We start from the raw sequence: 24,789 nt of genomic DNA, 5'->3' as shown, positions 1-24,789 counted from the left end.
CCTTTGACCCTCCCTTGATAAAATGTGGAATACTATGGCCCATAGTAAATGAGGTAATCCAGAGCTGTTACAAACTCCTATCTTTTAATGGACTAGCAAAGTTATGAATGATCTAATTTTAATTAATACTGGGACAGTACCACCATGTTTATATGTTACATTTTAACCTGGGAATTTTTTTTTATATTTCTTTTACATTCTACCCTACCAGTAAAACTGAGGGTGAGTATAACCATTAGCATTCAGAATACTATATTCTGAATCACAATGTATTGGTGTGAAAGTTGGACAGTGAAGAAAGCTGACAGGAGGAAAAGTGATGTGTTTGAAACCCAGTGCTAGAGGAGAGCTTTGCAAATACTCTGGACTGACAGAAAGTGGGTCCTAGATCAGATCAAGCCAGAGCTTTCCTAGAAGCAAAAATGACAAAGCTGAGGTTGTCGTACTTCAGACACATCATGTGAAGACAAGAATCATTAGAGAAGACAAGCATTTTAGGGTAAGTTGAAAGCAAAAATAGAAAGGGAAGACCACATATGAGATGGATGGAATGTTCATGGACAGAACATTTTGGAGGGTTTTCATTCATAGGATCGCCATACGTTAGAGATGAGTTGATGGCACATAACAACAACATAACTGTTAACATAACTTGCACATACAGTACTGAAGAAAATTATAGTTGCAAGCAGCTGAGGCAGGATAAGGAGGTCCACTTCCAGGCTTTGGGGCATGCTGGGCCAGCCTTCCCCCACACGTGCTGCCACACATGTACCCTAACCCTAACCTTTTGCTATTGTCTGTGCCCCACCTCTTCCTTATTGGTAGGCAAGTTTTTGCCAGCCCCATCCCCTTGGTGGCTTTGCTAGAGTTCCCTGTTAGAACCAGTGCATGCAAGAGGTCTTTTGCCTTTTAGACAAGAAAAGTAGGGTCATTCCAGCTATTCATCTTATCAGTGAGCCAAAACATGTAAGGCTACATTCCCCAATTAAACACACATCCTATCTGTTGTACTCAAAGCATCCTCAAATCATTGGCTGGGGTGGTCTGGACTACAGCTCCAAGCAACCCACCAGTGACCAGGGGGCATAGGATTAGGAAGTGCCATTGCAGGAGATAAAGGCGCTTAATGGGACCACAGAGTAATAATGTATGTCTAGTCCCATTTTTTAATTATTTTAATATGGGGTCTGTAAAACAAATAATTAACACTAATGGTTATTAGCACTATAGTGCAATTTCTGTGTTGGATCTAGGATCTTGCAATTGTATACCCTCTCCATGTAACATAGCAAGCTGGAAGTAATAATAATGTGACAAGTTCTGTATGATAGGACAAGAAATTATAACCGTATAAATGCGAGTGGTTACTTCAGGTCAAATCCAGGAGAATTAGCATATTTGGCAATCTGTAAAAGCACTATTGATGAAATGGAAACCCACGGTCTGCCCTTGTCCAGGTTGCAACTAGGCCTATCATGCAGCTTGAATGGTGCAACACTTAACCCCACTGAGGGTTACTATAGGACTATATGTCTGCTTGTTTGTGCAGAAATAACTCTGTGGAAGAGAAAAGCGGATAGCATCACACTCCCTGGCTCCATCTCCCATCTTTGAACAGAACTTACATGGGCACAGTTTTGTCAGAGCAGGTGGAACCCTGCAATTTTTGAGTCACCAGATGCATGTATGAGACCCTATGTTCAACACTATGCAAATGTTTGAGTGAATGTGTACAGGAGCATCACTACAGTCCTCTCTCTGCATTTATTCATTTTTGTACAGGTGAACATTCATTACTAATTTTGTAAAGAGAATGCAGGACAGATAGAAAGTCTGTCTTGAGAAAAATGCAGACAAGCCCTTCAAATATATCTGTTCTTTGAAAATACTTACATGGTCTAGCCCAGTGATGGCGAACCTATGGCACGCATGCCACAGAAGGCACACAGAGCCCTCTCTGTCGGTACGCGAGCCAAGTCGCCCCAGCATCGCCCCAGCAGCCGAGCACTGGAAAACAGCACACATAGGGGCCATGCGCATGCTCGGAAAGCAGTCATGGCGCCAGGTGATGATGTCACAAGCTGCGACTCATTAGCCGCGACTCATCCGAGCTTTCACATGGCTGGTCAGTGCGCTGCCAAGAAGAGAGAGAGAGAGAGAAAGAGAAAGAGACAGAGAGAGAGAGATTTGCTTGGACTGGCTGTGAGGGTTTTTTTCTAAACCAAAACCACAGTTTTCAGGTTTTATTGTAGTGTTGGCACTTTGCAATAGATAAGTGGGTTTTGGGTTGCAGTGTGGGAGCTCAGTCTCTAAAAGGTTTGTCATCACTGGTCTAGCCTGTTTTTTTAATAACTGAAATAATATTTCACACATACAATGCTTTGAGAAAAAGAGTCCAATAACTTAAAATTGTGATTGAATATTGATAAACAAATGTCTTGAAAATTTAGAGAAATACACAAAGAAAGGCAACCAAAATTCTATTAGGGTATAAAATAGAGTGAGGAAAACACTGATATATTTACATAGTGGTCAATGCAAATATTCAACTTACATTTCTTGGAGAACAACTTCTATCTAGGAAGCTTAGGGGTCAGAATATATTTAATAACCATAGAGTGGTTCAGCTGATATCATAGCTCAGTTCTTTGCCTCAATGTATCATGGAGAAGCTGGCATGGATTAACTAATGTGCTAAGGGAGCTAGCCAGTGCTAGCTACCGAGTGAGCCCATCCCTCAAGAAGATTACAAACGTACTTATGATTACATAATTTATGCACCGCTGCTGTGACATAATGTTCTTAGAGTTTCCCCTTGTCCAAAGCTTCTTTACTGTTTCTTAGAATGAGGTTATTCCCTCCTTGCAAGGCAATGGGAACTGTGGTCTTGATCCCAGATGTATGAACAGACTGAGTAACATAAAAGTAGAACTCAGTGGCAGGATATGTCAGAGACAAGAATTATAGCTTACTGCAGTGACATATAGCTACATGCACACAAGCTTCCTTCCACATATTGCTTCATGCACGCAGAAAAAGGGAGAGAGTGTGCTTAGTGGAGCGATACTTATGGTATTTTCAGCATAGTGCTCTCTGCTTTTTTTTAGCTCTGTACAAAAAGTAATCCAAATTGATCCAGCCCAAGTTTTATCACACCTCCTACTGTTGTGACTTAAACAATAGAATTCTACCAGAATGGTAGTATATATAGATCAACTGATAGATCATCTCTCTCTCTCTCTCTCTCTCTCTCTCTCTCTCTCTCTCTCTCTCTCTCAACTTATTTTCATGGCTTAATCTTGCAATGGGGAAGGCAACTGCTAAAAATTCCTTCCCAGCCCTGATAATCAGTGACTAACTTCTGACCTGCCAGTGCTAGGTGTGGGTGGGTGGGAAGTTGGCCCTGGAAGGCATGAAAGCAGACACCTGATGGGTGGCATTTAACAACAGTGCAATGCTAGCACTATTGGCATTGTTCTAGCCTTCCCACATGCACTGTCATTGGTGGTAATGCTGTGCCACCATTATGATCTAATCTGAAGCTTCCCCCTACTATGGAAACTGGGTTAGGGCAACAGCAAGGGGAGACTGAACCAAGTTCATCTTCCTCAATCAACCTACTAAGGCCCTTCTCTGGACACCTCCTTTATTAGAGATACGCTACTCAGTTACAAAAAAGTCTTTGTTCTTATCAGTAGTGGTGCCCAGGTTATGGAATGCTTGCCTGACATCTATTTTGTCTATTCTGTCTTATTATTTAATTTGCAATGTGTTAAACTGATCATATACTACAATGGAATCAAGACAGATTGAAGGGCAGTTGATAAACATTATAATTAAATACCCCCCCCAGGGATATTTAATTAATTGAGTATCAGAGCTGCTTTACTCATCAATGGTAAAGCAACCATGAGGTATTCTCATTTTCCCCCGCCCCCACCCCCCAAAAAAAATGGCCCAGGGAAAAGGATTACAGGTTAACCTTTCCCCTGTGCCATAGTTCCAATGTGCAGCCTCCCAAGCTGCATTTCAATATATTTTTCTTAATTGCATGGTGCTGTTAACTTGTGTCCAACATTTCATCCTTTTAATCCTTTAGGTCATTTCCCATTTTTCATAACAACTAATGTAATTTTATGTTGAGATTATGTTACATCAAAGCCAATGACAAGAATAAATGAGTTAGTGGTATCACTCTGGGGGGTGGGTTTGCATAAATAATTTTCACAACAAATTTTAAACATGGATAACATGCTCAGGATGTTTAAGACTGCTTCCCTTTCTATGTCTAGAGTTTCAGAGAGGGAGAAAAGTGAAACACTAATAAAAGTCAGCCATCATTATGATGTCATTCGTCCAATTTCCCATTAAATAAACTAGCAAGTACAAATAATATTTGTAATGTGTGACATCATCAATGTATCTTTCCATTGCTTAAATGTTGTGTTATATTTAGCAATGTTTCCTGTTTGTTGTAAAAAAACACCTTCTGGGTGGAATGGATTCCATTAACAAAAATCTGTCTTACGTTAAGCCATCTTTGTTAAACACAACACACACACACACACACATGCACACAGAGCCAGCAATGATACAGATCCAATGCAGCAATTTATGAAAACTTAATCATGTGTTACAAATTAAAGACTTCATCCTGCCTTAAAGTAATCTATAGCTACAGAAAGAAAACAGGGCCCAGATAATATGAATAAAGCTCATTTCCTAGGAAATGCATCATCTCGATTAGCAAAACTTAATTTCCCATACATAACACTTGATCACAAATTATAGGCCTAACAGTTAAATATAAATATACTTAAGCTGATTAGATGCTTGCTGTATAATAACAATATAATTTAAAATATGATTGAGGAACCATGAGAGGAACAGAGGAATCTATTTCCTATCCATATCAATGTCACAGGTATCAGTTCATGAATTTGTTCCATTTCCCATCCATGTATAATTTTCAAAAAACAAGCACACACAGATTCACACTTGTATTCATTTTACTCCAAAATGCCCTAAAATAATTGACTCTAAAATCACTTTTTGTACATCTAAAGCCAAGAGCTATATCACAGGAACACTGAAGAACAGCAGAGTTCCAATTTGAGCACTAGTGCAGAAGGTTCTCACTTTAAAGGGAGATTTGACTGAAATCCTTAAGAATATCTGTTTGAAAGCTGGCATTGGGAAAAGTGAAATGGCCTGGTTTTGGATGAATATTGAATCAGGACTGGAAACCTCTGTGCAATAACTTATGGTTCTCATAAATAATCTCTGGAAATCATTTAACATCTCTGGAAATTTATTTCTACCCTGCCTATCAGCCCAAAGGCTCCCTGATCTTTTCTTCATATCAATTCAAATAAACTGAAATGGTCAATCATGCTCAGCTGCTTCAGTTCTTTGTGGTAGAAAGGACCAGTTGTCATTCAGAACTGTTGGCCCTCACATACGAGTAGAAAGCCGATGTCATGGTTAGAGAGTTCAACTTACATTGGGAGACTCTTGTTTGATGCCCTGCTCAGCCATGAAACTTCCTGGAAGAATGGCACCACTCACAATCTCTCAGCTACTTCACAACTTTATGGCTAAAGGAAAAGGGATCATTTACTATACCTGCAAGCCTCTATTGGCTTGGCTGATCATTAGCAATAATTTTGGATGCCCATGAGGCAAATGTTTTGTTGCAAAGTACCAAAATGTGAATACATGTCAATTAAACTATTAGAATAACTTAAATATCAGTAAAGGAAAGGGGTAGGATACTTTCTCCAATCTAAAACAGCAACAGCTGCTTCTAAAAATTAATAGCATGCAATATATATAATGACTAACTTATTGTAACCTTGGGAGTATATCTGAAATTGCCTAAACATACATTAAAACGCAATGAAATAACTTCCTCTACGATTTTATAACTATAGAAATTCACATTTGCATTTCTCATGTTTTTGAAGCTGAGAGAGGAGTGGGGACATAAGTAGATGAAAAATATTGAGCTAGATTCATAGTACCATGAGTGAAAAGAAAATAGTGCTAGCATTGTTCCACAAATATATGCAAAAGAGTTTGCACAGTGGTTTAATAGATAGGTTTAAAAGATAGGTTCTAGGGCTATATGCATGCATCCACTTGTGCAAAAGCCTGCAGACAGCTGGAAAGGATTCAGAGGAGGGCAACAAGTTTGATCCAGTGACTGGAAACAAAGTCTTATGAGGAGCGATTGAAAGAACTGGGCATATTTAGCTTGAGAAGAGAAGACTGAGATGCGATATGATAGCACTCTACAAGGTTGAATGGTTGTCAGAATAAGGAAGGCCATCCCAAAGTGCAGAATGCAGAATAATGAGTTCAAGTTACAGGAAGTCAGTTTCCAGCTGAACATCAGGAGGACCTTCCTGGTTATGAGAGCACTACAGCAATGGAACCAATTACCTAGGGAGGTTTTGGGCTCTCCCACATTAGAGGCATTCAAGATACAACTGATTCTGTTATCACTCGGATCTAGTTTCCTTTGTTTCACACAATGGACTCATGCACAGAGTAAAGTCATATAATAGTAGAGCTGGAAGAGGCCAAGAATGAAGAATGCCATTGGGTCCAACCCTGCTCAATGCAAGTTAAACTATCCTTCTCAGATGGCTGTCCAGTAGCATTCCCCATCTTGTAGTGATACATTTGGTTTATTTTTTCTAGGTGCAGACCTTGACATTTGTGCCTTCTGAATTTCATTCTGTTGTCTTCAACTTAGCACTCCAACCTATCAAGTTCATTTAAAATTTTGTTTTGGTCTAGAGTATTAGATATTCCACCCAATTTTATGTCATTTGCATATTTGATAATTGTTCTCTGCACTTCCTCATTCAAGTCATTGATGAAAATGTTGAAGAGTACTGGACCCAGAACTGAACCTGGCGACACCCCACTTTGTTACCTCTCCTCAGTTTGAGGAGGTGCCATTGATGAGCACCCCTTGAGTCTAATTCTGTGGCCAACTGTAGATCTACCTGATAGCTCTTCCATCTATCTCAAGACCATTTTCTGCCTGAAATAAAGAACAAGATTGAGCCCCTTTCCATTCCATGCACAAAATTTTACTGGACTGGCAGCTGATAGTTCTTTAACACTGGCTACGGGGCAATGTCCTCTATTCCACCGGAAGGCAACAAGCTACTTAGACAAAAGCCTCTTAACTTTTTATTGCCATCTCCCAGTATCTGCCACCAGAGACAGCTGTCTCACTCTGCCTAATGGGAGGCCCAGCCCTGTCTAGTCATAACCCTCTAGTATTTTTTTTATCACCTTCTATTCTCCCATATTTTCCTAGTGCTCTTTGTGCCTTTTTCCTTACCAGGTTAAATTGATTAAGGAAAAAGACTGGAATTACTACACAGTGCTTTCTGGCTGTTAGCACTGGGACCTTTTCATCTGAAGCACCCAAAGAGTGATCTTGATAAGCTTGAATGCTGGGCTGAAAGCAACAAAATGAAATTCAACAGGGACAAATGCCAAGTCCTCCACCTAGGAAAAAGAAATAAAATGCATTGATAAGAGATGGGGAACATGTGGCTCAACAGAACTGAAAGAAAAAAAAAGACCTTGGCGTTAAACAGGCTAAACATGAGCCAACACTGTGATGCAGCTGTAAAAAGGGCAAATGATATTTTGGAATGCATTAATAGAAATATTACTTCCAAATCACAAGAGATAATATTAACTCCTATACTCTAATCAGACCTCATCTAGAATTCTGTGTCCAGTTCTGGGCACCAAGATTTGGGAAAGATGCAGAAAAACTAGAAAGGATCCAGAGGTGGGCAGCAAAAATGATGCAGGTTTTTGAAACATTGCCCTGTGAAGAAAGACTGAGAGATTTTCAGCCTTGAGAAGAGAAGACTGAGGGGGAACATGATATCATGTTATAAGTACCTGAAAGGCTGTCACAAAGAGGAAGCTCAAAATCTCTTCTCACTGATAGCAAAGTGTAGGATACGGAATAATCAGTTGAAGTTGCAACAACCCAGATTCAGACTAGATATTAGGAAAGGTTTCCTCACTGTCAGAGCAATACGACAGTGGAACCAGTTGCCTAGAGAGGTCATGGGCTCTCGCACACTACAGACATTAAAAAAGAAACTGGACAGCTATCTGAGTGGGATGGTGTAAATTGCTGTCCTGCAACAGCCCAATGGATCCAATGGCCTTCTTGGCCTCTTCCAACTCTATGATTCTATAAAGTGACAAAGTTAGCCATTCTGAGGCTAGTGCAAAATTCCCTTGCATGACCCTAAAGAGCTCCTTGTATTCTGTCCATGAGGCTTATTTAATTAGCCAAAAGACTTCAGGTGCCAGTGCACAAAATGCTTCTTCAGGTGTTAAACATAATGCTACCTGGACACTGCAAATCTTTCAGCCTGAGCACAAACAAGTATTTTCCACACTGATCATATATTATTTCTATAATATGTATGTACATCTCATTTATGCCCACTTTGCCCTCTTTTGAACAGCCTTACACCAATTGGCAAAACTCTCCTTTTATGGTGTCAAGCTTTACACTACTGTGTAATTTTGAATGATTTGAACAACAGAAACCCATGTATACTTATTTGGATGACAGTCTTACTGGTTCAATGAAAGCTACTATTAGGCAAATGCATGTAAAACTGTATTTGCCTATTTCGATATTGCAGGCCTATTTCGATACTGTTTTTGTCTGGCTATTGTTTAACATGTTCTTTATTGTTTATGAGGTGGGTTGCGTCTCTGATTTCAACTCTTGCTTTTAGTCCTCTGTGGGTATATGTGACACTGCTTTTTCTTGTTAGCTCTCCTGGACCTTTGAAAGAAAGGTGTGATAGGAATGCCATTGATTAAATTAGTTAATTAAGTACAATACAATCCTAAGTATCTTTACTCAAGAGCCCACTATGTTCAATGGGGTTTACTCCCAAGTAAGTCTAGGTAGATTGTAGATTTAACTATTTCCCCCCACCCTTTAAGGGAAACTTCATAAAACCATTTCTGGTTACACAGTATTAGTTTACCTGATTAGCAATTCTGTCAATTGGTTTGCATCATTGCTTCATTATAATTATAAGTATTTCTCATAGTTATTTTTATGGCTGGGTTTCACTAGTCTAACTTGCTGAATAACCTCTAATACTTTTCAGAGCCTATGTAAAACACTGGCTACTCTCCAGTAATAACATCTGTGTTCCTGATGATAAATTGCACAATTTTGTTAATATAACTACTTTGAAGTTTGCCTTTTCCTTAAAATGTTTGTTAGTGTTATTTGGTTTTCATGTTTTTCATCACTATCTTTTTCCTTTCTGTTAAAACTAAGTTTGATCCAAACTTGGGTATGTGCAACTGGTCTGGTGGAAATTGAGTTTTCCACCCCCCTTCCCCATGCTAGAGGGCTTTGGGATGTGGTGGGCTGTGATGTGGTGAAAATAGAGGGATCCAACATAATTTATTTTATTTGTTTAAAGAATGCATCCTGTCATGTTAAAGACAGGCAATGCACAATTCTATGAGCATAGTAGTCCTCACCACGGTGCCTCTAACCAATTTCCCAGAATCCCCTTTCCACTTCCACTGTAGCCCATAACCTTCTCTGCAGCATGGGGGGCAGACAGGGGCTGTCATTCGGAGAACAGGAGAAGGAAGTTTGCTTTCAGCACCCAAGTTGAACGTGTCTCTATCTGGAACCAATCCACTGTGTTCTTTTGCATTTTCTCAGCTCTACTACATGTATAGCTCTATCTTAGCCCATTCCAAACTCTGTTCACTTTAGAGAATCTCTGAAGCTGAGGCACTGCTTAAGAACTTGAGTTCCTGTCTTATAAGCATTATTATTTTTGAACCCAATTTGTATCCCACTCTTGCACCAGTAAGTTCAAGGCACCCTATATGGAATTATCTTATTTTTATACTTCCAAAGTTTAGATACTCATTTGCTCAAACCTACTGAATTGCATGAAGAGCCAAAATGTGTGCATGTGTGGATACTTGCATATGCTCATGTATCCATGAACATTTTCTTCACTCCCTAAATGTGTCACATTTCATTGGTGAAATGTGTGCTATACTTTATAGTCAGGTAACCCATGCTCCTTTTTTAGTATCCAGGAAATAACAGTAGCACTGCATTGTACAGCCATGGGTGGCTGTAGCTTCAGTACTGCTTTGTCTTCCTAGTAAGAGCTGGAACATCATGCAGCAAATGAAATCTGGCTAAGTGGTAACTTTGTTCAGGGCAAGGAAAGCTAGTTTGGAATAAGGACAATGCCCATTCATCGCTCACACTCTGAATTAGCTTGCTCACACTCTGAATTAGCTTCCCTTGCCTTCGCTGACATTCTACAGCTAGATGTGATAGGTTGCATGATCAAGTCACTGTTATAAGGGTGAAGAAGAGTTGTTTTTTCAGCCACTGAATAGCTTCAGCCAGCCCAATCTGCCAACAGCGTGAAGTTTGCTTTTTAGACTACTCCGTCAGAACGCCTATTTTCTCCAAAAAACGTTCTAATCACCAAATTATAGAAATTCTCACCATGTTACACTACTAGCCACAACCCATTGATTTTGGAATCAAACCTCAGTTTCACACATCCTGACACAATAGTTACTACACCACATAATCTTTCTGTTTGTTATGACTTTGTCACTACTTTATTTAATATAGACATTAGAAAATAATTCAAAGAACCCATTCCCCACAGGTTTTCTTAATATATTATAAAAACATTCCTTACGCATTTCATTGTGTATTAAGCTCTCAACATTGCAAGCTACTTTAATAATAGTTCAATACATTTATAATGATCTGCTGTAAACTTAACAGCCTAATTATGAGCTTCGAATTGTATACGAGATGCAATGTTTTAGTGCTAAATAGTGCACCTCACTATGACACCCCTTTATTCATATTCCAATATTTTCATTCTTACAGGTATGCTTGAGCAGCCTCTGTGCTGATCATAGATTTTAATTTCCTAAGTTTCCCTTCAGGCAATTTCTGGTTTCCGTGTTATTAAAAAATGAAGTTTGCTGTGAAATTATTGCCTTATGGTATGATTCCCCATGGGAGGATGCCAAATTTAATTACATTATGGTCATTGCTACCTAGTGGCTGAACCACACTTATTTCCTCAATCAAACTTGTATGTTTAACTCATTTTTTTGTCAAGACCAATTTCTTTCCTTGAGTCTTCCAGAACTTGCTCTACAAATGAGCAATAAGTTGTTTTCTGCACATTGCCTGAAAGAAAAAAAAATACCAAGGTTGCAGTTCTCTACACATTTATCTACAGATAACTGCCGTTGAATTCAGTAGGACCTACTTCTGAGTAGACATGTTGCAACACATGTTAAAGCATGAAGAAGAACTATTAAGGAGCAGCTAGCAACTTAAGGCTGTTTTACACAAGCAAATATTAGCCTTTGGTGCACAGCATGTGCCATGTGTTGATGAAGTCTGGTTGCTCTTGCATATTTCCAGCCTATAATGAGGTGTAAAATTACTATTTCCTTATTACGAACTGAAAAGATGAACTAGCCAGTTGAAGGTGCCGTTAGATGGAACTGTTGAACCTCACAGACAGCTACAATGCCCTTTGATCTGACTCAGTGAAAAGCTGAGATCCAATAGCTGTTATTAGGACCTGAATTGCACATCCCCAGATTTGACATACATACAAGCAATGCACATAGTCTTGGTTCACAACAACCCAGGGTTTCTTTAAATACTGCATTGTTCTGAACATGGCAGTGTGCTGGTACATGTCGCCTGACTTCTCCCAGTACAAGCAGGTGTAGCTCAACAGCCCAGGCATGGAGTGTGCCTGGTAGGGCTGGTGCCAAAAGTAGCATGGTTGGGCACTAGTTGAAGAACCACAACCCAGCCAGCCCCCACTGATATGAGCCTCCTTGGAATTGCTCCTCCTTTTCCCCATTGCAACCCGTTTCTTCAGCTGCCCCTTGCCCAAGCCCAGGCAACAGTGGCAATGTGGTGAATGTGGAATAGCAGATGCCACTGTTGACTGGCTCTCTGTCTGTCCAGTAAGCAAGCGGGAACAATGAGAAAGCAACTGAGAAATGAAAGTATCTTGTGGCAATGGTGGTGAGATGATTGATTCACTGAGTTAGGTGCCCAAAGGTCCTTAAAACCTGGAGCCAGCATTGGCCCCTACAGTGATGTGCAAAGGCAGTGTTCCAACTTTGGCTTATTTCTCACCCAGGAGGCCAGAAGTCTTGGTTCACATGTCACACCAAGCAACCTAAGGGTGGCGCACCCATGGATTGTTTAGCTGCTTCCACTTGCAGAAGGAATAATTAGGCAGTGTGTACCAGCAGATTAGACACATTAGGAACAACCCAGAGTTTAAATAAAACAGGGTTTAAACAAACCCTGGATTGTCATACTACGTAAACTAGGAAAACACATTGTGAACACACATTTAAGCTCAGTCTCACTGCTCATGCTATGGAATTATACATCAGCAATACTGATTAGAATTTATACATCAACCTTCAAAGGCATTGGTTGAACTAATGGAAAAAATATCCACATCTATGTGCCATTCTACAGACCATCTTGATTGTGATACTGCAAACAGTTAAAGGGTACTTGGTTTTATTATGCCCTATGCCAGATAAGTGGAAGTAGGGGCGATTGCTAAATAATTCCCAGTCCCTTATAGTGTAAACAGGTATAGAAGCAGAATGCTGCAGCAAGAGAAAAGGAAGAGAAAAAGAACTGTGTCTGAAAGATTTGCTGCCTGTTTTCTCTGAGAGAGGAAGAAGGAACTTCCTAAGGCCCCATTTCAGGTCTATATCCAACTGGGCATGTATTCACACACAGCCTGAGCATCTCATGTTCAACCTTATATGCTGCTTTCAATTTATGTATAGTGTTTATGGACATACTGTTAGGAAACATTAAAAACGTAATTGTATTCTCAGTTATCTGAGAGTAAGCTCTGGTGAAGTCAATGGACTTACACATACAGCATTGTAAGGCTGCAGTTCTATGCATGTTTAACTGAACAAGCTGTCCAGTGGTATTTCCTTTTGCAGTAGGCCTGTACAGTAATCAGAAGGGGTTACAGAACCAATAGGCATAATTTATAGTTATTTAGCACCTATAGGTATTTTCATATTACTAGGCTTATAATACCTTAATTAGTACCTCTGCATTCAGTTTTGGGCTGAGAATATCTAGAAAATTGACATTTGCCTGACCACAGAAAGCAGAAATGGAAACTTCTTTCATATATAATTATTGTACAATGTATAGTAACTGGCATTTCTGAAAAAAAAGACCACCAGTAGAGCAAGAAATAGAGGAGCTTGTTAATTCATGACAAGCAATTTGAAAAACACACACCAAGACACAGAGTATGACATTTTAAAGGAATGTGTACAACGTGCTTCCTTTTCTTCATCACTGTCATAATAGTTCTATTTCTAAAAACCAACATAAACTCAGCTTCTCACTGTTCTCAGTGAAAGACAATGACAGTTCTGTGTGTTTAAATATGGAACTGACCCAAAGATTTAACTTTAACAGGAGGGCACATGGGTGAAGACTACTGAACCTTCCCCTGACCATGTCATGGTTTACTTTCCACAGCTTGTCTCCCTAGATGCTTTAGTCCTAACATGAGCTGTGATACTGGGAATGACCACAGCTGGCTAAAAATGACATGAAGAAATGGACTGCAGTGGTGAGTGACAAGCATGAAGAAGGAACTACCTACTAAATGAACAATAAACTCTGAAAAACAAATGGGGTGGAACCAGAGTTATTCATATTTAGGGTGATCTGCTTGAGTGCAGGCATGAAGATGGCAATACCTAGTCAATCAGCTTAATAGAGTATATGCACTACAAAGCACAACAGACTGGATCCAAATGTATTCATGCTTAGGGTAGGGCCATTAAAATCAATGGGACTTCAGTTATTCTAATTTAGATTCTATTGATTTCAATGAGCTCACTCTAAGTATGAATAAATCTGGGATCTAGCACAAGGTCTCCACCTTCAGTACATTCTTGAACCAGTATGCACTTTACTTTAAGGAAAGTAGTATTGAGGTCTGCTTTCAGAGCTGGTTTTGGTATTCAAAAACTGTTTTATTTGATGGGAACCGGAGCTTAACTATATTTCAACAGTAGATTCTACTTGCTAACCAAAGTATTCATTCTCTTTTCTATGAACAGCTATGCTGTAATCTTGACCAGTTTTATTTTTGTTTTGTTTTAAAAATATTATTAATCAGATATATTAAAAAGAGCTGTATAGATTTTTTCATAGCTAATGAGTAAGTGATAAATGCAGTAAATAATAATATAATTCAAATTATAATTATGATTATGATTATTAGAAGCAGATTTTAGTTTCAATAACCAGACGTCATTTCATTCCAGTGTTATTACCAATTGCTCTCTACAGTGCGAATTCATTTAACAGAATGACTTTGTTTCTAAATTATTCACATGGATATGTGTTTCAGTTAAAGGAACTACTATTCATATAGGTTTATGCTTACAAGAATTAACAAGGGCATACAGTGAATTTTAATTACAAGGAGGCTTTTCCTAATAGACTTTGGAAGCTATGTACAATGTTGCCAAAACAGTAAGATAAACCTAATTTCCACTCTAGCAAGTTACCTGGCTTTATTTTAAAACTATTTCTTAAGATAGAATGATCAATGTTTACAAGGGGCCATTATCAATAGCTATGGAAAATGGAATTTTTTGAGCACAGGATTCTTGTACTGCTTTCTATAACTGCCCACTGTAAAAAAAACTGCACTGATAAATATTTTATCACATTGAGTTGACTGTTCTTCCAAACAGTTCTTTCTTGTGTTACCTTACTGCTCTGATGTCACTGAGCTTGTAAGCCAATTGCAGGGAAGGCAATCACTTTTTCATGACATCCAAGGGCTTCTTCCAGATCCTACATGTAATAGCCTCGACTGCTATTAAGTCAAGTTATGTTATGAAGGCATAGCTTGACCTTTGCTGAGTTCACACAGTGGCTGTTAGAACCAATGTGAAAACTTTGGGTTCTGAATTCTTAGATTCATGTGCAACTACAAATGAAATTAATGATCCTATGCAAGTTTAGACAGAAAAAAGTCCTACAGCTTCCAGCATGCTCAGCCAGCTAAGATGGAAGTCGCAGGCCTTTTTTGATGTAAACTTGCATAGGATTGTACCCTCAGGGATTGGGAGAACACTGGTGCACCTAGATACATTTAGATCCTGGACTCCTTCAGTTGAGAGGCACACAACTAACATTCCTCCCGCCCCACCGAAACACACCATCCCATGCTTCATAACTGCTTTGACATTCCCTATGTGTTAGAATGTTTCCAACCTTGGTTTTTAACCAAAAAAAAAATTCTCTGAACATGAGAAATTTTGCATTTTGAGTTCCGGGAAAATCAAAGTGCCATCATGGTTACTGGAATAAAATGAAGTGTACTTCTGCTGCCCAGACGCCTTCAACACCTGACAATTTCTGGGTGATCATTTGACCTTGAATAGTAGGGATCTGGACATTGGGTCCCAAAGCCCCACCCTACATCACCCGTGTGTGGGAATGTGCTAATGTTTTCAAGTCAATCCACAGGTTCTCATCAGTGAATGGTGCCCTGCTGCTTATAAATTAGGATGCAAAGGCAGGTTGCAATATTTGCCTCAGATTTCTTGCAGGCTTCTACAGAAAAACAAGAATAGGTACACTTTTATGGGGTTTCTTTAACACAGCTATCAAACTTTGACAATATTTACTCCAGCTTTCCACAAACTGGGCTCCTATAGATGCTACCGCCTTATTACTAAGGTCTGCCACCCCTTACCATTTGCTATATTGTTTAAGGCAGATAAGAGCTGTAGGACAAACTATGTTGGGGGGGTGCACACATTGCCCATTCCTGCTCTACACATTTGCAAGAAGATGCATGGAGAAAGTAGAGCCATGGCTGCTGGGTCCTGCCATATCTTCCATGCTTTGGGTGAAAAAATCCATCTATAAAGGGGAGTGATTGTTGATGATCTTTTCTCCCCATGACTGAGAAATCTGCATGGTTAGGATTTCTGATTATGGGGAGAGCCTATCCTTTATTAACACTCTCCCCCAAAGTGTTGATTGCAAAGGGGGCAGAGGAGTGGGAGACACACCCACTTATGACTACAATCATGTGACGTATTTGGGGTTTCAAGGGGGCTGACTGGATCATCCTGAGTAACCATGATGAAGCCTTCATTCCTTTCCTGGAATCTCCTTTTGACTTTTCCAGATTTGCCAGTATAGCTGCACATTCCATTTTGTTTGGATAACATTGTTGACTTCCATTTTATTTTGATAATATTTCTGACCTTTGCATCTCTTGCACAAGTTAAGTAAAATGGAAGCTTCTAGCTGTATTATTGGTTTGTCAGGACACAGAATTTGCTTCTTATGGCAAATGTTATATGCTTCAGATAACCAAAGCACAAAATACATAATCACTCTGGCTGTTATGGGGCATTACCTGAAAACAGGCCAGCTGAAAGCACACCAAAGTGCACAACATGCACATGAAAAAGAAACATTTCCCAACGATTATATCAAATACAAAGGCCCATACAAGGAAAAGCTTAATACTACGATGGCTAGCACATTATAAATACCTAGGAAAGTAAATTCAGGGACCTGATCTTCTTAGATTAGATAAACCTTGTGCTGTCATAACAGACCTCCCTGGTGCTAAAAAGGAAAAAAAAGTCTGAAGTAATTTGATCACTGAAAATTGGTGCTTTGTTTGAAGTGGAAAATCTACCTTTTTAATGAATTTATTTTATATTATTTCACAATCTTGTCAACGCTTACAAGCAACTTCATATAAATGCAAGAAGTAGGGCTATCATCAGCTCTGCTGAGAAGCGAATTTCATCAAGGTTTACCTGTTCCCAACTGTCACCTAGCAGCCATTCCAACAGGCTGTAGAAGGAAGGAGAGGACACAGGCAACAGGAGAGGACACAGCCAACAATGTTTGGTTCCTCCTCTTTTAGATTACCATTCCAGGTCTTCATGATAACATCAACAATGTCCAGCTGCATTACAGTCTTTGCAGAATTACAGCTGCATTACAGCCGACCATGATAAGAACCATATTATGTTAAGAACTGCTGTCTGAGTTTTCATGGTCTTCTTTTCACTCCCCACTTCTTTTTCCTATTGTGTTCGTTTTACATTGTAAGCCTAACGGCAGGGACTGTATTGTTTTTATTTATTTATTTTATTTATTAAAACATTTCTATGCCACCCCTTGCCAAGGCCTCGGGGCGGCTTACAACATAGATCTGGAAGCTTTTCCAGCTGAACTACAAAAGAGTCCCACTGGATGAGACTAAAGGTTATCTAGTCTAGCATCCCGTTTCCTTCAGTGGCTAGCCTGATGCCTCTTGGGAAGCCCACATGCCATTGCCTTTCTTACTTTTATATGATGGTCTTCCTTTTTAAAAATAGTTATGCCGAAATCCCTACATTATAAGGTGGTATCACTTTTGACAGCTTGCAAAAGTGTTAGCAAAAAAATGGAAAGGGACACAGTTTTTCCCCTTCCAGAGCACCTAGATGAAAGGATGGAAAAGTGGGGACATTCAAAACTAGTTTCCAAAACCTTTGAAAAATTTCTTCACACCCTTTTTATAAGTGAAGATTCCTTGCACTTTTCTCTCCTTTGATATCTCATCTTTTCATAGCTGTCAAGACAGCAGGACCAAGTAAAAAATAGCCTGTTTGCTGCCTCTCTGGATCAGTGTCCATCCTTAGGCAAATTCGTCCTGAGCGCTTGTCAGAAGGACGGGATATAAATGTTTGAAATAAATAGACAGACAGACAGACATTTCCTAGGGCATTGTCCAGTTGAGGTTTCCCATTTCAGATCCCTAACGATGTGCACCTCCACTCTTGTGCAAGACCAAATATGTTGTGGTTGATGATGACAATGACAACAATAATGATGAAACACAAATATTTGTACACATTTCTTGCACTTTAAAACATTTTTAAAGGGGGTAGGGTGCTAAATCCGAGGCAGCCTCTTCAATGTGCTGCTTGGGACTGTGGCTAGCTGCCGAGTCTGTGAAAAGAGCAAGTCAGAAGGGGTCTCATAGACCATCTAGTCTGACCCTCAGCTCCAGCCAGCTCCACTAATGACATACCTACCATGTGCATGTCCAGCAAGGGGCTTAAGGGGCAAAAAGCACCAGTGGGTGCAAAAGGACTTGTGACTGCAGCAAGGAGAGGTGACAAGGCAGGTTTAGCCACCGAGTCTCCCTTGAGGGAGAAGGAGGGGGCCATACAACCCACCGTGAACATGATCATTATAGTTTATTAGCAGGGTGAGTTGTCATGTTGTGTAAATTTGTTCATTTGCTCATGTTGGGTATTGTTACCCCCTGCTTCCTAAAGTGGCCCTAGAAGCCAGTAAAAATGCTTGCTTCTGAATCAGGACAGGCCAGTGGTACTGTCAATTGCATCTTGTTGGGGCTGAAAGTAGTTAGGGCACTGAATATCAGGTTGCCACCTAAAGTGGCAACTCCATGTTGCCTCCTTCCCTCTTCTTTTTCTAACATGCTGTTATGGAAAACATATGGGTCATTATATCCAATGCTTCCATTTCCTTAACCCACATTACTGGAGGGGAGGGAGGGTAAAGCATAAAATGACACTTTGTCACAAAGGGAGATGGAACCTGACATATCAATTTAGGCCGTGGTCCTGCATTCACTGCCATGTCCAGTTTAGCACTCTGGCTGTAGAAATGAAATCCACGGGCTCATTCTGAATTCAGACTGCAGTACAGTAGAACTCTGTTTCATAAAAAAAAAGACAAAATACATGTATGTGGCCTGAAACATAGATATGACTATGACTTATTTTCTGGTTGTCATTTGTGTACTCCGTGTTCCATTCCTGCACTGAGGGAAGTCATGTGAGAGTGATACGGTGATGCCTCATGCTAGAGTGCCACACTTCCAAGGAGAGTAGCTGTGGAGCCTTGTGGCTAATGGGGTGGGTTAGAAATTTAATAAATAAATAATTGTAGTCTTTTATATGTGCTCTTCCCCCTCTCTAGTATTATCATAGGTGCCTCCACGATGCTCTTGCAACATTAAAGCAGCCCAGGGAGAGGACCGAAGATAAGGCACATAGTAAGCAGACAGGAAGGATCAAAGCATCATTTGGCCCCATCACCAACTTCCTAGCTGGCAGGTTTGCTGGGAATATGTTGGGTGTTGCCACCTCCTGCCCCTGGTTCTCCCCTCTCAGACATTGAGCTTTGTCTGAACTATTTAAAAGCTGGAGAGATTTTGAATATTCTTGCTGAGAGCCTTCACCACATAACTGATAATCAGGTAATGTCATAAAAACTAATTCAGTTTTATTTTATTCCATTCAATTATATATTATTTAAATTATATATCTGTCTACATAAAAAATTAAAAAATGGGGAATAAGATCTCATGGAGCACATATTCCTTTCCTCAAATTTAATTTATTTATTTTTATTTATTTAAGAGATTTCTAACCCATCCTTTGCCCAAGCCTCAGGACAGCTTACAAAAAATCAAACAATAATATATAACACAAGTAAAACATCTAGTAAAAGCAGTTTTGCAACAACAATACAATTCAAAAATAAAAAGAGAAAGGAAGAATAAGAAAGAAAAAAAGAAAATGCAACTGTATAAAATATAATTGATTTGTTAAAATTATTAATTTAGTTATTAAAAAGATGGGTAAATAAAAAGGTCTTCTCCTGGTGCTGAAAATAAAGAGTTGGCGCCAGGCGGACCTCTCTGGGGACCATATTCCATAGTCTGGGTGCCACTGCAGAGAAGGCCCTCCTCTGAATAGATACCCTCTATACCTCCTTCAAAGAGGGTTCCTGGAGCAAGGTCTCCCCTCTGATCTTAAGAGGCATGAGGGCATGTAGGGGGAGAGAGGTTCCTTCAGGTAGCCTGGTCCCAAGCTGTTTAGGGCTTTATAGGTTAGTACCAGCACCCTGAATTGGGCTCGGACTTCAATTGGGAGCCAGTGAAGCTGGTAGAGGACTGGCATTATATGAGAACAACAACCGGCCCCCATCATCAAGCTGGCTGATCTATTTTGTACCAATTGAAGTATCTGAACCGTTTTCAAGTGCAGTCCCACGTAGAACACATTACAGTAATCCAACTGGGAAGTTACCAGAGCATGTGTCACCGTTGCTAGGCAGTGCTTGTCCAGGTAAGGGCGCAGCTGGTGGATCAGCCGAAGCTGAAGGAAGGTGCTCCTCGCCACTGCCGTCACCTGGGCCTCCAGAGACAGCTCCAGGTTGAGGAGCACTCCTAGGCTGCAGACCCTGTCCTTTAGAGGGAGTGCAACCCCATCCAGGACAGGACCAAAATCACTTACCTGAAAACCTGAACCGCCCACCAAAAGGACCTCCGTCTTATCTGGATTGAGTCTCAGTTTATTGGCTCTCATCCAGCTCATTCCCTCGACCAGGCACCGGTTCAGGACAGCCACTGCCTCACCTGGATTAGATGTAAATGAGAGGTAGAGCTGGGTATCATCAGCATACTGATGAGTCCGCAGCCCAAACCTCCTGATGACCTCTCCCAGCATTTCATGTAGATGTTAAAGAGCATGGGGGACAAGATAGAGCCCTGCGGTACTCCATCGCATAGCTGCCATGGTGCAGAGCTACAGTCCCCCAGAACTTGAATAAAATTAGTATGGGCTTAATGGAAATTTATGAAATGTTTTCCTTAAAGCAAATAGTAGAAATATGAAACTACCCTGCTGGTAAATGAGCACATGTGCTACTGATGGAGAGACTTTCACTTTCTCTTGGCAATCTGTGTATAGGAGGAAAACAGAATCCCCAGTTTAAAAAGTTTCTATCAAACCAGTACTAAGCCCAGATTTCTCATTTTACATTCTTTCCTTTTAATTAAGAGAAAATGTGGCTGTGATGAGCAGAAAGAAAAAAAATGCTAGTAGTTCAGCTTTTCAAAAAGATTTAATTTGCATTCTGCTAGAGCTATGTTTGTAAATTATGTGGAAAAGGTCATAGCTGGAAACATACATTGAACACAGATGATTCTATACCCAGTGATAACTTATCCTGCCATACTTGTAACTACTAAGTAATCTATCTGTCCAACTCACTTCACATGTATGCAGAACAGCATGGGAGCTACTTATCCATGATCTTTGTAGATGATGATTGGTTGGGAAAGACACCCCCCCCCACCGCTGCCTGATACACACACACATACACCACGCACGCACACCTGGCCTCACCCAAAGGATTCCGCAGTATCTATATGAATTTACACTGCCAAATAGAATTACATCAAGGAGACACAGTTCTAGCATCACTATAGGTAAAGGTGTTGTCTCTATTGTCCTATAAAGCAATGTAGAAAATGCTACTTCTCCTCTGCTTCCCCAGATTTCTATTCAGGTACAGAAATGTGGAAGTTCTCCACAGAACTAAGCAGGATGATACAGCTTTGCAAGAGGCTTCAGGCAACTGTTTAATCCTGCAGGAAAACCCTTGGACATTCTGCTTAAACTTATCCTTGTTTACTAAGAAGTAAACCCTACTGTTGTTAATGGATCTTATTCACTAGTAAGTGTGATTGTGGATTATAGTGAGTGTTGTTCTAATAACAGCCATAAAGAAAACTACTGAATGTAATGGTGGCTTTTCACAACAGTTAATCTTTAAAAAATCCATTTGAGGATATTCATTAGGTTGGCTGGATGGTTCCTATACACTTTCACCAAGATACCGATAAACACACTGAGGAAATCATACAGTTAAAACTCTATGCCTCATGACCCCAATTTGTGTTTAGAAGTGTTTGTGTTGACTTTTGATGCAGGATCCCAGGATGTGGCTCTTAGATTACACACACACACACACACACACACCACTCTCTTCCTTTCTTTAATTACACTTTTAAAATGGCATCTCCTTTAGTGGGTTTTGAAAATTTCTAAATAAAAAAATTCCTCAGTTTACACCAAATGATAAGTCAGAAGAAGACTTTTTAAACACTTTTAAAATTGCTACATGCTCAAAAATATACTGTACGCACAGCAGCACTGAAACATGGATTATGTAGCACTGTGTGTGGGATATAGCTCTAATTCATACAGTGCATGGAAAAGGAGCTGGCAGTCTTCATCATACGACACACATCTCCATAATAACAGGGTATAAGGCATACAATTTCAAGGAACACCCACAATGCAAACTATACTTTCCAAACAGAGACTTGTTTTGGAGCAAGTTCAGTTAATTGGCACCATGGGATTCCTCCTGAGGAAACACAGAACATTAAACCTACACATGTGCACGTAAAATGATAAAGTATCATCTTCATTCCCTGTCTAGGTTCCTCTAGCGTAGGATCCTGGGCCCAAAATCAACAGAGACCAGAATGCCTTTAGCGAAAACAGACTGTCCACATGTTATTGCAGTGTCCCACAACCGCTAGTATACATTAGAGTTATCTTGTTCAGATCTATGGGTCTCTATAGCTCTAGAGGGTATTCTATTGATAGCTAACAGTACCACATTGTTTAGCTTATTCCAACTGAATCTGGGTTAGATATGGAAAATGGAAACCACATCCTTATTAACTCTTTAAAAAGTGACGGTGAATCAGGTAGCATGTTTACAACACTATATTTTGTCACACTGATTTTTAAAATTACACTAGCTGCAACAGTATCAAACTGTTACAGTGTTAATAATCTGCCACTTTTAAATAGCTGGTTATCTCCTTGTTACACAAATGATCTCAATGTACAGTATGTGAACTGTGTCAAATCTCTCTCTCTCTCGCTCTCGCTCTCGCTCTCTCTCGCACACACACACACACACACACACACACACACAAGGAATGCAATCTATGGATTTACTGAATGTACCAGAAAAACTGCCATCCAATAAATTTTTGAATTCAACATAGTTATAAAATAAATACAGACCCAAACTTGGGATTCATATAGAACACCACTGTTTGGTGTGCAATTGAAAAATGGAGTATGCTTAGGATTGGAAAAAAACAGCAGCACTACTAGATAGATAGATAGATAGATAGATAGATAGATAATTTATAACTCAGGAGATTCAAAGGAAAACTTAGTTAGACTGAACCGAAGCATACCAATATGCATTCTGAAGAAAGTACACTCTACTTGTGTTGACAAGAGGAGTGCTACACCAATGTCCTGAACTTGTTTCCGTGCTGGAGTTGGAACAGCAACAAAGCAGGATGTAGAGTATCCTTCTTCCTACCTCTTTTATTTCTAATTTAATGACACACAAACCAAAATGATAGCCTGCAAAAATATAATTTTCATATAGTTCCCATATATTAAAAAGCATTGGATAAGAAACATTATTTTAAAAAGCCAAAGAAGGTGCTTATAGCACTTTGTTGCTCTATATGTTATGTGACCCTCGGGCTTCCCAAATAATTTCAGGCATTATCAGAATTCATGTACTCAGGTGCTAAGGTGAGGCACTCTTGAGATGCTGCTTCCAAATGTAGCAAGGTAGGTGCTACAAGATGGCCTTTTTAGTGGTGGTGAAGTCTGTGGAAAGCACTAAGTGCCTATATTAACCTAGTGCCTCTGTCATTGTCTGTTTAGTTCCAGGTGTAGACTTTGGTATTCTCCAAGGCATTTTAGGGGTTGTTTTTAGTGCTTTCAGACACTGTGCTTTTATCATTGCTGGTTTATCTTGGTTTTTATTCTCTGCTCTTTTTATTCATTGACCTATGGTTTGTATTTTAGATTTTTAAAGTATTGCATGTCATTTGGAGAACTTGGGTTCTTGGGTGGTTTAAAAGTATAATCAAGAAAGAAAGAATATGATTTTGACTTGACTTAAAAAGCCACCATCCAATATTGTTGCTTGCATTTATCACACAATTGATTTCAACAGGTTTAAGTTTGTTTAACTATGTGATAGATTGTGAGCATGGGAGTCTTCTCACCAAGTCACTTGGAATCAGACAAGAGTTGATATCCAGATCTTCTTGTGAGGCGGCCAGAGGTATGGTAAAAACAAAGCAAACCCCCCTCCCCTAAAGAACAGCTTAGCACTTGAGTATAAATTCATTTTCAGTATTAGGTAAAAGAGTTAACTAGGTGAGAGATCCTATGAATGAGAACCATAACGTCCGGAAGCCACTTTTGATATTAGAAAAGAACAAGAAAATATGTTGCTACCACGAAGGCAAGTGCTTTTAACTCTCTGCACGTTTGGCATACAAAAAAATGCAGCACAGGCAGCCACAGGGAAAAGGACTGAAAGAAGGTTTATCTTTTAGAAGGAAAAGATCCTGCAGTCCTTGACCCAGAAAGCTACTCTGTCATTACTGCTTTTTCAGTATATTTAACAATGGAGCCCCTGGAAAAATATACACAGCATGATCTGTCCTTTTCCATGCTCAGAGTACAAGTGGCCCATACATGTGGCCTTTGAGAGGAATGGGGCCACACTGAGTCTGCATATGGGAGACTCCCATATGGAATCCCTTCTCATTGGAAGTTAATGGTGAAGTGTGTTGCATTACTTTGCTGAGATTCATTTCAAGAAGGGGAGGGATATCCATTATGCCCTAACAGGCATGGAACGAAATGGACTGTTCTCTGTTTTATGTTTCCATTTCAGTTCTGATACACAGG

General features: G+C 39.8%; 2 protein-coding genes across 2 annotated transcripts in view; one reads left to right on the top strand and one right to left on the bottom strand.

Annotated features, from left to right (window-relative positions):
* Nucleotides 1-13,706, top strand: part of ANAPC10 (anaphase promoting complex subunit 10) — a 127,670-nt gene extending 113,964 nt beyond the window's left edge. Inside the window, exon 8 of the transcript XR_006414817.1 lies at nucleotides 13,655-13,706. The gene's annotated coding sequence lies outside the window, so the exon portion shown is untranslated. The remainder of the gene's footprint in view (nucleotides 1-13,654) is intronic.
* The window catches only part of LOC123023831 (hedgehog interacting protein), a 90,242-nt gene that overhangs the window by 33,263 nt on the left and 32,190 nt on the right, over nucleotides 1-24,789 (bottom strand). The gene's annotated exons all lie outside the window — the stretch shown is intronic.

This window comes from Varanus komodoensis, unplaced genomic scaffold, assembly GCF_004798865.1.
Source record: "Varanus komodoensis strain SLA01 unplaced genomic scaffold, ASM479886v1 scaffold21, whole genome shotgun sequence".
Lineage (NCBI taxonomy): Eukaryota > Metazoa > Chordata > Lepidosauria > Squamata > Varanidae > Varanus > Varanus komodoensis.
Note: the sequence above shows the minus strand (reverse complement) of the source record. Positions and strands in the feature narration are given on the sequence as shown.